Here is a 17,624-nt window from a genome sequence, read left to right as displayed (position 1 = left end):
GAAAGGAGCAGAAAATATATTTGAAGAAAAAACAACTGAATATTTCCCAAATGTGTTAAAGATACAGTAATTTGGCATGGATCCTGGGAGTGCATGGGGCTGCACTTGAGCCTGGCCCAACCTCCTAGCTGTGAGCTCCTGCTGCTCATGTGTGGCTGCATGCCTGGCCTGGGGCATGGTTGCACACCACCCTGGGGCTACTGTCATACCTGACCATTGGTTGTGGCCATGTCATCCCTGACCATTGCTGATGAGTTCACAGAGGCTGGCAAGGGCTCAGCCCTCCCCCTGGCAGCCCCTGGGCTCCCCTGGAGGTTAATCTGCTCCCTCCTGGACTGCAGGACCAACTAGAACAAGGCCTGGAATCTCGATGCACATATGTGCAAGCACATGGGGGGAGAGGTCGTTTGTCTGTGACTATGAAAGGAGTGGCAAACCCTTCATCAGGGAGTACCATCTGAACTGCCACATCCTGACCCTCACTGGGGAGAAACCATTTGTTTGTGAAGATAAGTGACTGTGATCAAAAATTCAACACAAAAACATACTTGAAGAAACATTTTGAGGACAAACATGAAAATCTGCAAAAGCTGTATGTATGAGATTTTTAAGGTTGTAAGAAGACCTTTAAGAAACATCAGCAGCTGAAAATCCACCAGTGTCAGCACTCCATGAGCCACTCTTCAAGTGTAACCACAGAGGATATGGAAAACCCTTTGCTTCATCAAGCAGGGTGAAGCAACATAAGAAGATGCATGAGGCCTACATATGTCAAATGGGATGTTCCTTTGTGGCACAAACATGGACAGAACTTCTGAAACATGTGAGGGAAGTCCATAAGGAGGAAACAACTTATGAAGTATCCCAGAAAACATTCAATTGCAAAGATTATCTGAAGCAACATATGAAAACCCATGTCCCAGAAAGGGATGTGTGTTGCTATCCCAGGAAAGGCTGTGGTAGGACCTACACAACTATGTTCAATCTCCAGGGCCACAGTCTCTCCTTTTATGAGGAAAAGCACCCATTTATGTGTGAACATGTTGACTGTTGCAGAAGGTTTGCAATGGAGCAAAGTCACACTAGGAATGCTATTGTACATTATCCTGACAAGAAGAAAAGGAAGATCACAGTAAAAGCATCTTGTGAAAAACAGAGTTTGGCCTCTCATCTCAATGAATATATACCTCCTAAAAAGAAATCAGAACAAGGCTTATCCTTGCTCAAAAATGGAGAGTCCCTGCACAGTATTGAAGAAAACATTCTCTTGACAGTTGCAATGCTTACTCTCAGCTAAATATCAGGTTGCTTTGTCTACAGCACTACAGACCAATGAGCTTATTTTCTCTCAGAAGTATGTTTTTCTTTATTAAAATTACTGATGTAGACCAGCAACAACAAAAAGACACTGATCTTTTTATCCAAGAAGCTCAACAAACTCCAAGCAGATAAGAACAAAGAGATCCACACCACGACATATAATAGTAAAAAGTTTTGAATGTGAAAGACACAGAGAAATTCTTGAAAGTAGCAAGAGAAAAATGACTTATCGCTTACAAGGGAACCCCAATATGATTAATAGCTGACTCTTCATCAGAAATATTGATGGCCAGAAGCAGTGGGATGATATAGTACAAGAAAAAAGAACCAAGGATCTTATATTCAACAAAATTATTTTTCAAAAATGAAGGTGAAATAAAGATGTTACTCATTTTAAAAACTGACAGTTATGGCATAACAGGGGAATCTCTGGCATTTCCCCAAATGGTATTATCAGTAATGCAAGAAGCTAGGTACCCATGTGTCTTTGCATATCAACAAATATACTGAGTGGCTTACCACCATACTATCATAATTTTAAATGTTGAATACATTAATTGAAAATCCCCACTTCAAATCTAAAATAATTGCAGTTTTACATAGATGACTCACAGAGATTTAAGCAGTTTGAGTGGTATTTAATGATAGAAAGCCAAACTATTTTATAAATACTATTTATTTCCTCCAATTTAAGACACTTTATATTGAATAATTCCCTCATATAATAATATGAGTAATTTGGACAGTTCATTAAGACAGTTTTACATTTACTTAATCAACATATCTCTAATTTGTGGTGCTATGTTACTTAGATCAGCTGGTGGTCCCCTTTTAAACATATGCCATAGAGATTGAAAATTTGCATTTAATATAAAATACATCTCATTTAGAATACTATATATAATATTTTATAAACATAGTCCTCAAACTTCGAATATACACAGACAGGGAGGAACAAAATCTAAAGTAATAAAACAGCCTGATTCTGTACTTAAAATTCTCTAAGATATACATGAAACTAGATAAACAGTTTAAAGTTGTACACTTCATAGTCATTTGAAATTTCATCATTGTTTGAATCTAAATAGATAGCAGCAGCCATTATGTAGCATATGGGATTGTTATTGAAGTCCATATACTTTGTAACAGTTGGTGTTCTAATGAAAATATGTGAAGTCAGATAAAAATGTGGCCCAGACAACAAAACCTAATTACTAGCAGCAGCAGCAAACCGCAGGCTTTCATTAAACTACCTATGTCACTTCTTATGTTACTTTTCAGAAATCTCCTTTTTAACATAATTTTTGACACTTAGGTAGCTATATAATAATATACCCCCTTCTTTAAGAAGAAAAATATGAAATTAGACATATAATTTTAATTCTAGCTTTAAGTGACAGGATAAAGATGATGATTTGTCCCTTCTCTAAAAATTACCCAAAACAGCAAGGTAAATAAGAAACCAAAACACAAAGGCATCATCTATGAGAATAGGTCCCAAATTCACACATCAGATCCCCAGACTTACAGATACACACAAACATATACACAGAAACATGTGCCCATAAATACATCTGTGTATGTATGTTTATGTGGGGATGGCACATTAAGTTCAGGTGTGCAGAAGATACTAAAAGGGGATGCTTATGACTGAATGTATAAAGCAAGGCCAACAAAGCATTCTTTTAAGTAAGTGGAATAATCTGAAATTAAAAACTACAACACCCTCCTTGGAAATCAGAGAAAAACATTAGCAGGCTAGCTGATGTTATTCCCTGGGGCTTGGTATATATTCTTGAGAAGCAGCAAAAGGAAGATTAAAATGAAAATTTATAAACAAAAACAAAAATATTTGCAAGAAGCTTCTTGTTGGAGAGCCATAATAATGAAGAGACACACTTCATCATTACCTTTTGGGAATAATTCACCTTTTGGGAAGAATTTGTTAACTGGAAAGACATAAACTTGTCTTAGTTTCCTAGGGCTGCTGTAACAAAGTGCCATGAACTAGGAAGCTTGAAACAACAAAGATTTGTTGATTCATAGATCTGGCAGCTAGAAGTCTGAAATCAAGATGTCAGCAGTCTCATGCTTCCTCTGAACCTTGTAGGGAAGAATTCTTACATTTCTATTCTAGCTTCTTTCTAGTAGTTTTCTGGCTATGTATGGCATTTTCTGCCTCAGTTGTCACTTGGCATTCTTCTCTTGCCTATGTCCAAATATCCTTGTCTTATAAGGACACCAGTTACCTTGAATTAAGGGTCCACTCTACTCCAATATGAACTGATTTTAACTTGCCCAATTCCTTAGAAGATCACATTTTGAAGTATGGGGGAGAAGAACTTCTGCATCCCTTTGGGAGACAATTCAATCTATATTAGTAGGTTACAATATGAAACCTTTTTATTCCTGAAGATATTTTTGTTCCTGCCCTAACCTGAATATCTAGAAAATAGTTATTCATTGAAATGAGATAGGAAGTAGCAGAGAATCTATATAAATCTATTGCAGAAGAAAAGAAATAAATCATAAGTAAATGAATCACAGAAGAGATGAAAATTGGGACTGAATATATTGCCATAAATTAAAAAAAAAAAGGATATTGAAACTTTCTTCCATAAAATAAAGGAATAAAACAAAAATGAAGTAGCACTGGAGAAATATACTCAGAAAAAGAGAGAAAAGAGAGAAAAAGAGTAAGACAGAAGAGAGTGAGTGAATGAATAAAGGAGACCATGAGAGAGAGAGAGGAGATGGGTGAGGGGTGAAAATAGATACCTAACAAGAATGAAGTCACAAATGAAAGCTGTACAAAGTAAAAGAGACTCTGTTGTAAACGCAATAAAGGCCAGTGTTGATGGAAAAAATAAAGTGAGAAAATAAACAGGGTTTCAACATTTAAAAATTCAAAAGTTCTATTGAAGATTTGCATAAAAGGTAATTGTCCTGAAAAATTAAAAAAAAAATCAAATAGTAGAATGATAAAATAGGAAATTACCCCCAAATTAAAGATATTTAATCTTGTGTTTTAAATATCCCATTATATTTTAGGAAAACTGACATCAAGCCTTCAAAACATAAACCTACTTCAATGTGCATCCAATCAAAAAGATCAGCACATCTATAAAAGAAAAAAAAAATTATTTGTTAGTTCTATGATTTCTCCATGGTAATACATATGTAGAATGAATGAATGAATAAATAAATAAATAAATAAATAAATAAATGTATACTCTCATGGAATGAAAGTGTTCTGAAGATTGGGTAGACCTAATAAGTATATATCAAATTCTTAGACTTCAAGCAGAAAATAAACATTTATTGCAAACAGAAGCAATCATAATAACATTTAGCATCATTTAGACTTCAAAGAAAAATTTAATAATTACAAAAAATCCTACAGGTGATATTCTCTGGTCATAATGAGATAACATTTGAAATTAATTTATAGGGTTAAAAAACCCTTGAAATAAAAAATCTAGCAATGGAAATTAATTGTATCAAATAATACATGCACAAATAAACACACACACAGTCTAGGTTTCAAGAGGAGATAAAATCTTAAATTTTATAATAATTAGTAAAAGAAAAAAGAAATGCTATAACCAAAACCTGTGATCTGTGGCTAAGGAAAAATTCATAGCCATGTGTGTGCCTGTCTGTGCATGGAATGAGAAAGTTAAACAAGACCATTAAAATAAATGAGCTAAGCACCTAAAGAAATTAAAAATATACATCAAATAAACCTGTGAAAAGTAGAAGAAAAAACTAAATGAAAGTCAAAACATAAAATAACAGAAATCAGAAAATGGTTGATACGATGAGTTGTTTCTTTACTAGGTAGGGGAGCAAGAGAATAAAATATAGAAACAAAAGAAATGGGTATGAAACCACAGAAGAAGAACTTAGTGGTTACAATCATACTCAGAGAGGAACTTAAAGGACTCATAAAATACTTTCTCTTTTTTTTTTCTACTAAACTGTATGTAGTTAAAGACAATTTGCATAAATGGATAATTTTTAATATATATATCAGCAGACTTGATGACACAGAAGAAATAGAGAACGTTAGCAAAATGGAACAGCCCATACATTTTCATCATGTAATTCTACCATAACATTAAGGAATAGAAATCTCTAAGATCATTTAAACTGTTTGGAAAAGGATGGTTGTTAACGTAGTTGCCATAGACCTCCTTGGCAATTTGGTGATGTCTATGGAAGGCTGGTATGATTTTTGTTTAATTTATAAAACAAAATTCATAGAATTACAAACTGTTATGCTGAGATAAATTTTATTAATATGCTTTAAGCATGTGATCTTAAAAAAATGTTCTTCTTTATTAACACATGACATAAAAATATTTAACATCTGACTAATAACTCCCATAATTTCAATATCATAATGAGACTTAACCATAATTCAAGATAACTCAAATGTCTGTAGTATCATATGAAAATATCTGCAATTTCTATTAGTTATCAAATCCTCTTATTGCTAATACTGCTTCAGGTGATTTGTTTTGTTTTGTTTTGACTATGTACAGTTAAAAGAAATGCTAAATTTTAACTAAAGGCTAGTAAAATTGAAGATGTGAATTTCCCCATCCTTTTAGATGTTTTTAGATGTCCTAATTATCTTGATTTAAAGGGTTTCAGAATATTGAAAGCAAATGAAATTTCTAATTTTTCAGGATTTTAGCATAACAGTTATGCCCAAAGACAATATAAATGAAATAACAGAATTACAAAACTATGCCATTATGGAATATTGATAAAAATTTTAGCTAAGTATTATCTAATACAGTGCATGCCATTAAAAATTACTCTATTTTTAGTGATGTGGAAAGAATGCTATGAGTTGCAGGATGCTGTGTAGCACATGCTTCCATTGTGAAAAACGATAACAATTCAAGTATATAATACACATGTATTCTTTTATACATATCTAGAGAGAGAATATATACAAGGCAAATAATTGCTTTCTTAGAGGAATCTGGTGATTGGGTAACCAGAGTTGGCAAGACTTACACTCACCATATAGCTTTCTTGCCTTTGTATTTTCTAAAATGTTAAAAGATGACTTCTTTAAAAATCAACAAAACAATTGAAAAATAAAACATTAATGACAATGTAGGAACTACTCTCCATTTATAAAAGGGATTGTCTTCATTATTGGACACCATGAAGCAAATAATTTAAATGTAAATTTAACATTTAAAAACTGTGTGAGTGCTTCCTTTCATTGTGCCAAAATGTATAAACCTGTAACATGGATATAAATCCCAAGCAAACTGATATTCCAGGTCATATAGGATGGGCATATTTGAAAGGGAGATAGAGCCTATGAAGTTTTAAAAGTCCTCATCAGCTGCATATTTAGCAGTTCAATGATGTGGAGGGATATGTAAATATCTCAGCATGTCACTTTTCTGCAAGCTTACAGCAAATTTCAGGCTAGTGGCAATGTTAGACAGCTGGACCTGTCGATAGCTTTCTGACATAAATAAATAAAACATGGCAAAAAGCATATTTCTTCTGTGTCTGCTCTGTCAGAGTCCACTGTGTTACACTGCAGAGGAAAGATGCTACATGTTTGGGTTTTCCTTATAACCAGAGTCTATAGCTGTCTTGAATAGAGTATTACAGTGAAAAACCAATAGAAATAATAGCACAGACAAGTTGATTTTCTCTTGCTTAATAGTAGAATATAAGCTACTTCATTTTGAGCCAAATTTCATCAAATATCTTGTTCTCTTTTAGCAGAAAAAAATATGCCAAAGGGTTCATCAGAGTCCTTTACTACATTAGGCAGCAGAATAATCCAACAGAAAGAGTTTTATATAATAACTGTGCATTATGCAGGTGTAAGCCATTTCAAAAATGACTGAAACTCTATGCTTCAATAATCTCTTCTCTAGAATAAGGATAATTATATGTACCTCATGGTGTGGTAATGAGAAATAAATGATGTAATGTACATAGGCAACCTAATAGAGGGGCTGATGTGTTGCAAGCTATCACGAAATGATAGCTAAAAGTATGTCATCTCCTTTTACACTGGCTGAGCTCAAACCCTTGCTTCATCACTTACTAAGTGTAGCACTGTGTTCAGTGGTTAACCTCTTTGTGACTTGGATTACTTTTCTTTATGCCAGGCACAATAAGAACATGTGTTTCCTAGGATTGCTGAAAGAATTAAGTGTGTACATACACACACACACACACACACACACACACACACACACACCACATACAGTGTTTAAAGCAAGGTCTGATACATTATAAGGATCACTAAATTATATCTATTATTAAAATTACAATATTAAATTCACGATATTTCCATTTTATGTACATTCAATTCAAACTGTTGACTCTTCAATCTACAAGCCCTCAAGTACCTTTAAATAATTGCCCAATATTGCCAAATAATAACTTTTCTAAAAGTAAAGACAAAAATAGTAAAGACTTGAAGAGACTGAAAAGATTATTCCTCAAGTAAAAGTTACAGTTAACATTTCTAATATTATTGCTGCTATTATTCAAAATATTTAGCTGAGAAATTTGAGTAGGGTAAATACGTCCTTCCAACTTTGAGTTCACTAAAGGGAAATGGATATGGTGTAGCTCTATTACAAGAACTTGAGAGTTTTTTTATAATGCAGTTCATTATTAGATATTATCTTCAACCAAAAATATGATAATGTTAATGTTTCTTCATAGTGTTGTTATACTATCATCCAACATGCAATGAATTTTATATTATGATTAAGGTAAAAGTTCATATTACACAGACATGAAATGTCTTGCAGTGTTTGTCTGTTTTTTATTACAGAGGACAATTATCAGAGACCCTAATAAAGACTATTTTTTCTTTGTTTTAAAGACAAATAGTTTCCTGCTGTGTCAGTTTGGCTATCTTCTGTCCCCCAGAAAATGTCATGCTTTGATGCAATCTTTTGAGGGCAGACATATTAGTGTTGATTAGGTTGGAACTTTTAGATTAGGTTGTTTCCATGGAGATGTGACCCACCCAACTATAAGTGACACGTTTGGTTAAGGTGTGACCTCTGATTGAATGTTTCTGTGTAGGTGTGGCCCCACCCATTCAGCATGGGCCTTGATTAATTCACTGGAGCCCTATTAAAGCTCAGACCAAAGGAGCTCATAGCTAGCTGCAGCTGAGAGACACATCTTGAAGATGGACATTGGAAGCTGACACAGGTATTTTGGAGAACACCATTTTGAAACACAACCTGAGAACAAGCAGATGCAAGTCATGTGCCTCTCTAGCTAAAAGAGTTTTTCAGATGCCATTGGCCATCCTTCAGTGAAGGTACCCTGTTGTCGATGCCTTACCTTAGACACTTTATGGCCTTAAGGCTGTAACTTTGTAACCAAATAAACCCCCTTTATAAAAACCAATCCATTTTTGGTGTTTTGCATTCTGGCAGCATTAGCAAACCAGAACACCTCCAAAATTCACAAAATAAATATTACAACCGAAGTAAGGTATACAACTTTATGTACTTACTATTTGTTTATATTTCTATTTCATAATAACATGAAAATAAAACCTCATGCATAACAAGGACCCTTGCCAATCTCATGGGGAGGTATGAAGCAGGCATGGCCCTCTGGAGTTACCCCAGATTGAGGAAGGCAGGTGAGCCTTTTTGCCATCCTTAATGTTGACTACTTATTAAATGTGAGCTGCCCCAGGAGAAGAGCATGTAGACTTTTTCAAGGCAACTCCCTTTGGACAATATAAATTCCCAGAGGGGGACCCAGCAGACAGTAAGCATGGCAGCTGAGAGAACAAGGGATCTGATGGCACACACGAAGAACATCCACAGCATGGAACTTATCTGCTTGAGCAAGTGGACTCTATGTAGACATTAGTATCTGAAGAATTGGGCTGCCAATACAATTCTAGTAGAGCTGGCATCAGTTTTGAGGATGGACAGGGGGTGGCAAGATATATATAGAGAATATATATTCATTTCATTTATTTCTGAAAGATTTCATCTGCTATAACTCAGAAAGCAGACTATTGTACATATTGTCTCTATTTATTGGATTTTGGAAGCTATTATAAGAGATGAAGACAGGAAATAATTGGCCAGTTTATAAGCAGGAATAAAAGATAAATGGGATAGCTTAGAATTATGGGTATTTGTTAGGTTAAAAACTTCAAGTACTTCCAGACCCAAGATCATGACAGATGGACTTGCAAAAAGGCTTTCACAGTTGAAAAAGAGCCCAGAATTCAACTAGAGATATGAATGAAGCAGATGTGGTTAGGACTAGGGCAAATTGGGCCAAAGGGTAAAGGACAATACCGACTGCATTTTAAAACCTCAAATTCCACGTGACTCCAAGGGAAGAGATGTTTAGTTGGTGCAAGGTCTATATTTCCTAAACAATTTAAATCATACAGTTTGTTCAAATACCATAATTACGTGGAACTTTTAATAGGAAGTGAGACCTGGTAGGTTTGCATGGGTTAGTGTGAAATAGTGACAGATCCTAAAGTAATTTGGACAGAGAATAAAAATATGTATGCAAGGCCTCACTGAGGAGCTGGGAGGAAATGCAGAGGTGTTGGGCTTCCTCACCTGGATTGTTGCTGATGTTATCACAAACATTGAGGACTGATGGGTTGATTTGCCAAGCCCTCTATCATGGTACTTGCCCTTATGAGGCTCCTTAGTGCAAAGGAGAGGCTAAACCTGCTTATAGTTGTGCCTAAGAGTCTCCACCTGAGTACCTCTTTGTTGCCCAGCTGTGGCCCTCTCTCTCTAGCTAAGCCAACTCAGCAGCTTAACTCACTGCCCTTCCCCTCTCCACTATGTGAAATCTGACTCCCAGAGGTGTAAATCTCCCCAGAAACATGGGATATGACTCCCGGGGTTGAATCTAGACCCGACACTGAGCAGTGAGAATATCTTGACCAAAAGGGGGATGCAAAATGAAATGAAATAAAGTTTCAGTGGCTGAGAGATTCCAAATGGAGTGGAGAGGTCACTTGGGTGGGCATTCTTATGCACTATATAGATAACCCTTTTTAGGTTTTAATACACTGGAATAGCTAGAAATAAATGCCTGAAACTCTCAAACTGCAACCCAGTAGCCTTGACTCTTGAAGACAATTGTATAGCAATGTAGCTTACAAGAGGTGACAGTGTGATTGTGAAAGCCTTGGGGATCATGCTGCCTTTATCCAGTGTATGGATGGATGAGTAGAAAAATGGGGACAAAAGACTAAAGGAAAAATAGGATGGGACGGGGGATGATTTTGCTGTTCTTTTTTACTTCTATTTTTTATTCTTATTTTCACTTTTTCTGGTAAAAGGAAAATGTTCAAAAAATAAATTGGGGTGATGAATGCACATGTGTATATGATGGTACTGTGAACAACTGACTGTACACTTTGGATGTTTGTATGTTCTGTGAATATATCTCAATAAAATTGAATTTAAAAAAGAAGGTTTTGACAGACACTTGTAAAACTTTTAATTAATTGAATATTTTAGGTCAGGGTTCTGTTTTAAGGTGTAACTTTCTTACATATTGTCCCAGATAAACTCAAGAGGTCACCATTATGTTGAGTTAAAGAATTAAGAATGCTATAATGTACGTCAGTTTGAGAAACAAGTCTTTGATAATTGTACATGAATAGTTACTGGTGCATAGGACAAAATGGAACAACTAGATTAGAATTTATGAACTTGTAGGGGAAAAAAAATAGTACTGTCAAATTCTAGCCAGACTAAAAAAGTTGTAATTGTTTGAGAAATAGAACAAGCGTCTATTACTCTCTTTGAGCAGGAGGCAAACTCTGAACTATGCTGTCCCCCAGGATTGGCCAAGCACCATTTGTAGTGTGGACAAGGAGTATTACAGAGAAGAAGAACCTCATCGATGATGGAATCAAGGACCAAGGGAAAAAAACAAACAAACAAACAAACAAAAAAAAGAGTTTCACTAGGAGAGTAGAGTCAGGGAAATATTCTCACTTCTAGGCCATGTAAGTTTCATAAGCTTGTTCTGTAGGATTCCAAGAAATTTACTGCTAAGTGCTCTTGCAGTTATCCTAATCCTATTCCTGTCCTGCCATTTTGGTAAAGAAGGTGACCAGAGATAACATCTTTTTAGTTTATACATCACTGGACCAAAGAAATATGCATCTGGATTTGATAGAGAGTACTGCACATCACATAGTAATGGTAGGCTTTGAGCTAAATGCACGATTGAGCAAGATTTTGGGAAGGGGTTAACTGTGTGGGAAGAAGAGAATGATCAATGGATCCCATATATTCCTCCACATTTTTCAGCCTCCCTTCTGTTAGGTTTCTGTCATGTGACTGGGTTTGGGGATGAGGACAGAATGATGTAAGCTATTTCCAGGCCTGCCTCTTAAAAATATTCAATTTGATCTTCCAACCATTCTTCATCAGTGATCTTGGAGGCCATTGGCTTCAGATGGCATGATAGTAAGTTGGAGCACATGTCAGCAAACTTTCTTTAAAGGGCCAGATAGTAAACAGTTTAGGTTTCATGGGTCATAGAGTCTCTGTTGCAGCTAGTCAACTCTCTTTGTAGTGCAAAGTCATAGATGATATGTAAACAAATGATTGTTGCTATGTTCCAGTAAAACTTTTAGTGATGAACACTAAAATTTGAATCGCTTGTGATTTGCATGTTCATTATTCTTTTGATTTTTTTTTCCAATCATTTAAAAATGTAAAAAGTATTCTCAGTTCACAAGCACTATAAAAACAGGTGGTGGGCCAAATTTGCTTGTAGGATATAGTTTTTCAAACCCTGATTGAGGCAATTAATGTTAGATCTGAATCTAATTGTGATGTGAGTAGTAAGGAGACTTTAGTTTTGTTAAGTTCTGAAATTTCAGCATCTTAGCTATAGAAGAGAGCCTTGTTTTCTCTAACCAACACAAATTAAAAATCATTTGGCACAGACTATAGCCCAATGTAGTCTGCCAAATATCAGCTATTATTATTTTTCACCTGTAAGTGTATTTATTTCAAATGGTACTCATTTATTATTTTTCATTTAATTCATTAATGACTAGCTGCCCTACTTGTTCTCATAATGTAATGCTGTTTTTAAGCCTAACCAAAATTCTGCTAATACTTAAATGATGAAAAATGAGCAAAAATTGTTATTGCCCTAATGGGGATTAAACTGGAGGACTTATTTGTGTGGAAGTGTCATGTTCAACTCAGAATTAACAGATATGATTTCAAACCTTGGACTATGGCCAATATTAGTTCTTTGAATGTAAATAAGTCATTGAACTGTCTCTTTACCTGAATACTCCAGTGATAAATGCTTAAATCCCCCCCAAAAAGGTTGTTGATATATTACATGTTTTTAATATTTTACCTGGTTTTCTATCTATCTGTCTGTGTGTATATGTATATGTATATGTATGGGTGTGTGTATGCATATGTGTATGTGTATAGACACATCTTTATATTTATATTTAATGTTAAAAAAGAAATGAAGTTATAAATAGGAAAGATAATGAGCTTGATATAGATTTTGAAAAATATTTTCAGTACTTACATATCAAGAACTTTTTTTTGAGACAACTAAACATATCATCATATGCTATGAATGGAATGTTTTCCACTTTTCAGTGGACATTTTAGAAAAGTATTTTTAAGCTGGAAGGTTTACAATAAAAGCTGGGTGATGGAAGAATTATACTCATATTGATTCACAAACAATATGGTTCTCATTTTCTTCAATACCATGGTAGGATTGCACTTTGCTGCCCCTTTGAAGGTAGGCCTAGATTTTGACTTCCTTTGATAAATAAATGTGGATGAAAATTCAAAAATCAATATGTGATCAGCTATAAACATGGAGAGCTTTAGACCTACACATGTTCTATTTCCAACCTGGCCAAATAAATAAGAATATTTGACAAGTCATTTAGATTTACAAATATTTTCAATTAGATTTCTTACATATTGAGTGAATTACAGTAAAAACATTTTTGATTCTTCACATTACAAACCAAAAATTAATGCTTATTATAATAATATATTATTCTAAGTCAGTTTCCTAGAAATGTGAATGATAGTAAATTTAGTTGCATATTAATAAAACAGAAAAAATGATCTGTCTATATATTTCAACACCACTTTATTTTCCAAGCTTAAGATATTTTATTTCATGAAGAAATTTACAAACTAATTTTAAATCCTGAATGAGGCTTTTGATATCATAATTTTATTAAACCAATTTTAATCAAGCTGTCACCACAAGAAACTATTTTAATTGTTCCACACCTTCCATTTTTCATTATATTACACTAAATATAGCACAGTAGTGGATATAAAATGTTTTCTCTATGCCCATGAAAAAGTATTGTAAAAACAAATCATAATTTTAATACAGTATTTATTTGTCTTTTGTTTTAGATTACTCACTCACACATAATATATTATCTTATGAAACAATTATTGATATAGTGATATAATTATGCAAAATGCTATTACAAAATTTTTGTAATAGGAAAATATTGGAAACCACGTGGCTAAATACAATATGTCACATCTTTAAAGCTAGAATACAGGAGACTTCTGGGAAGATGGTGGAGGAAGTGAGGTGGAACCAGCTTCTCCTCCATTAGAGTAGCTAGAAAGGGGCTGGAAGACACCAGGGACCATGGTTCTGGGGTGTGACCAGCCATAGAGGGTCCCCCACAGTATGTGGAGGGGACACCTGACAAAAAACTGAGGAAAGACAGTAGCTGGATGGTTGCGGTGAGTGAGTTCCCTGTCTGGAGCCCACCCCCAGACCAGCAGCTGCAAAATATCTGCTGGGTAAGGGAGTGAGTAGCAGCTCTCCACTCCTGTCCAACTACCTTGATGGTTTGCTGGGGGCAATCCTCTGGCCAGAGAGTGGGAAGCTCCCATGAGGGAGCCTGGTGGGTGGTGATTGCTCTCCCCCCATGGAAGTCTGGGGGCATGCAATGGTGAGAAACGGAAAGGTGATCAGGAGCCCCTACCACACCCCAGACACTCATGGGTGCAAGGTAGGCAAAGAACAGGTAGTCAGGGCACATGTTCCACCTGTGCTGTGCCCTTGATTGGGCTCCCTGCCTACCTGCTTGAGGACCACGTTGCAACCCCACAACAGGATTCCCCAAAGCAGATGGAGATCTGGTGCACTGATTGGTTGCCCACCTGGTTTGGACTCTTCCCATTGCAAAGGAGAAGTTAGGGGAAGACCTACCTGAGACCTCCACCTGCTGGTAGGTTAGGGAAACTGCACTCCAGTAAGCTGTATCTCAGGAGCAGGACTTACTGGTAGAATTGGGAAACTGCACTCCAGCAAACCAAATGACATATAAATGCTCAATTAATTCTGCACTTTGCAAAATAATCCTATCAAAACTAGAAAATGCCCTGAAGCCAGCACAAAATTACAAAGCACTTAAAGTATATAGAAGATATTGACAAGCCAAATGAACAAATTAAAAGCCACAAGATACACAAAATTTGGAGCAATTAATCAGAGTTACACATAAATATCATATTATGGCTCAGGATTTAAAAGACACAAAGAAGACCCTAGAAGAGAATGGAGAAGAATTTACAAAAGTAAGTTAAAGAAATAGCAGATCTTATGGAAATAAATGGCACTGTTGACCAAATTAAAAATATTCTTGGAGGGAGCAAGATGGTAGCATAGAGAAGAGTGGAATTTAATTAGTCCCCTGGAACAACTAATGAAAGCAGCAAGAGAAAAGCAATCTATCACATACAAAGGAAGTGGGATAAGACTATGTGTGGATTTCTCAGTAGAAACCATGGAGGCAAGAAGGAAGTGGGCTGATATATTTAAGATAATGAAAGAGAAAAACCACCAACCAAGAATCCTATTTCCAGCAAAACTGTCCTTCAAATATCAGGGAGAGTTTAAAATATTCTGTGACAAACAGACCATGAGAGAGTTTATGAACAAGATACCTGTGCTGCAGGAAATACTAAAGGGAGCACTACAGACAGATAGGAAAAGACAGGAGTGAGAGGTTTGGAACACAATTTTGGTGATGGTAGCACAGCAACGTAAGTACACTGAACAAAGATGATTGTGCATATGGCTGAAAGAGAGTTAGGAGCATGTGGGACACCAGAAAGAAAGAGGAAAGATAAAGACTGGGATGGTATAACTCAGTGAAACCTATGGCGTTCAACAACTGTGATAAAATGTACAAATATGTTTTTACATAAGGGAGAACAAATGAATGTCAATCAACCTTGCTAGCTGTTAAAAATAGAGTGGTATTGGGGAAAAATACAAGCAATGAAAACTAGAGACTATAGTTAACAGAAACATCATATTATGCTTCCTTTAATGTAATAAAGGTAATATGCCAAAGGTAAATGCCTTTAAGAGGGGGCCATAAGAGTGGGGTATGGGACTTTTGACATTGTTGATGTTATCTGACTCTTTTATTCTACTTTAGTTTAATTCTGTCTTTCCTTCTTTTGCTTTTTAGCTGTCATTTTTTTTCTTTCTTTTTCTTTTTCTTTTTCTCTTGTCTCTCTACCTTCTTTGAGTCTTCTTCCTTATTTGTGGAAGAAATGGAGATGCCCTTATATAGATAATGGTGATGGTAGTTGTCCTAGTTTGCTAATGCTGCTGGAATGCAAAATACCAGAGATAGATTGGCTTTTATAAAAGGGGGTTTATTTGGCTACACAGTTACAGTCTTAAGGCCATAAAGTGTCCAAGGTAACACAACAGCAATTGGGTACCTTCAATGGAGGATGGCCAGATGTGTCCAGAAAACCTCTGTTAGCTGGGAAGGCACATGGCTGCTCCAAAGTTCTGGTTTCAAAATGGCCTTCTCCCAGGAAGTTCCTCTCTAGGCTGCAGTTCCTAAAAAATGTCACTCTTAGTTGTACTTGGGATATTTGTCCTCTCTCAGCTTCTCCGGAGCAAGAGTCTGCTGTCAACGGCCATCTTCAAACTGTCTCTCATCTGCAGCTCCTGTGCTTTCTTCAAAGTGTCCTTCTCAACTGTAGCTCCTTTTCAAAATGTCACTCACAGCTACACTGAGTTCTCTCTGCCTGTTGGCTCATTTATATGGTTCTGCTGATCAAGGCCCACCCTGAATGGATGGGGCCACGCCTCCATGGAAATATTTCATCAGAGTTATCACCTACACTTGGGTGGGGCACATCTCCATGGAAACACTCAAAGAATTCCAATCTAATCAGCACTAAAATGTCTGCCCCACAAGATTGCATCAAAGATAATGGTGTTTGGGGGGGCATAATACATTCAAACTGGCACAGTGGTGAAGACATAAATATATGACTATACAGGGAAGCATGGATTGTTTACTTAGGATGGAAAGTAAGGTGGGTGAACAAAACCTTCTTTAAACAAGAAGCAGATTGACGAAACCTTCAGAGCACTACACTGAATGAAATAAGTCAGGCTCATAAGGGTCTCACTTATATGAACTAATTATGGTATGTAACTCATAGACATGAAATATAAGTTACCAGAATATAGGACAAGGTTAAAGAATGGGGAGTGGTCACTTATTATGAACAGAATGTTCAACTAGATTGAATTTAAGTGTTTGAAATGGGCAGAGGTGACGGTAGCATGTTATTGTGAAAATAACTAACAGTGCTGAATGGTTTGTGAATGTGATGGAAAGGGGAAGCTTAGAGTCACATATGTCACTAGAAGGAAAGTTGGAGGTTAAAAGATGGGAATTTATAAAACAGTGAATACTTTGGTGGGCAATCTCCATGATTAACTGTACAAATATTAGAAATCTCTTTCATGTGGTAGAACAAATGTATGACACTATAGCTAAAAGTTAATAAAAGAGGGGTATATAGGGAAAAAATACCTATTGCAAACTATACACTACAGTTAGTAGTATGTTTAACATTCTTTCTTCAAGAGTAACAAATTGTATTATACCAATACTATGAGTCAATAATGGAGGGGCGGTGTTTATAGGTAGGGGAGGATTTGAGTTTTCTTTTTTTGTCTTTATTTCTTTTCTGAGTAATGAAAATGTTCTAAAAATTGAAAAAAAAATTGTTGTGATGGATGTACAGTTGTATGATGGTGCCATGGGCAACTGATTGTGCACTTTGGCTCTTTGGATAATTGTATAGCATGTGAACAATCTCAATAAAATTAAATTAAAAATGTATTCTTGTTACGTAACACCAGATTTAAAGAAGATGATGAACAAATTAGTGACCTTAAGTATAAGGTGAGGGAAAGTG

General features: G+C 35.7%; 1 pseudogene; it reads left to right on the top strand.

Annotated features, from left to right (window-relative positions):
- The first annotated feature begins 219 nt into the window (after positions 1–219).
- On the top strand, positions 220–1,297 carry LOC119540558 (annotated as a pseudogene).
- Positions 1,298–17,624: the final 16,327 nt, after the last annotated feature.

The sequence above is a fragment of the Choloepus didactylus genome, chromosome 7 (assembly GCF_015220235.1).
Source record: "Choloepus didactylus isolate mChoDid1 chromosome 7, mChoDid1.pri, whole genome shotgun sequence".
NCBI classification, from domain to species: domain Eukaryota; kingdom Metazoa; phylum Chordata; class Mammalia; order Pilosa; family Megalonychidae; genus Choloepus; species Choloepus didactylus.
The sequence above is the reverse complement of the archived record's forward strand: the minus strand, read 5'-3'. Positions and strand labels throughout refer to the sequence as shown.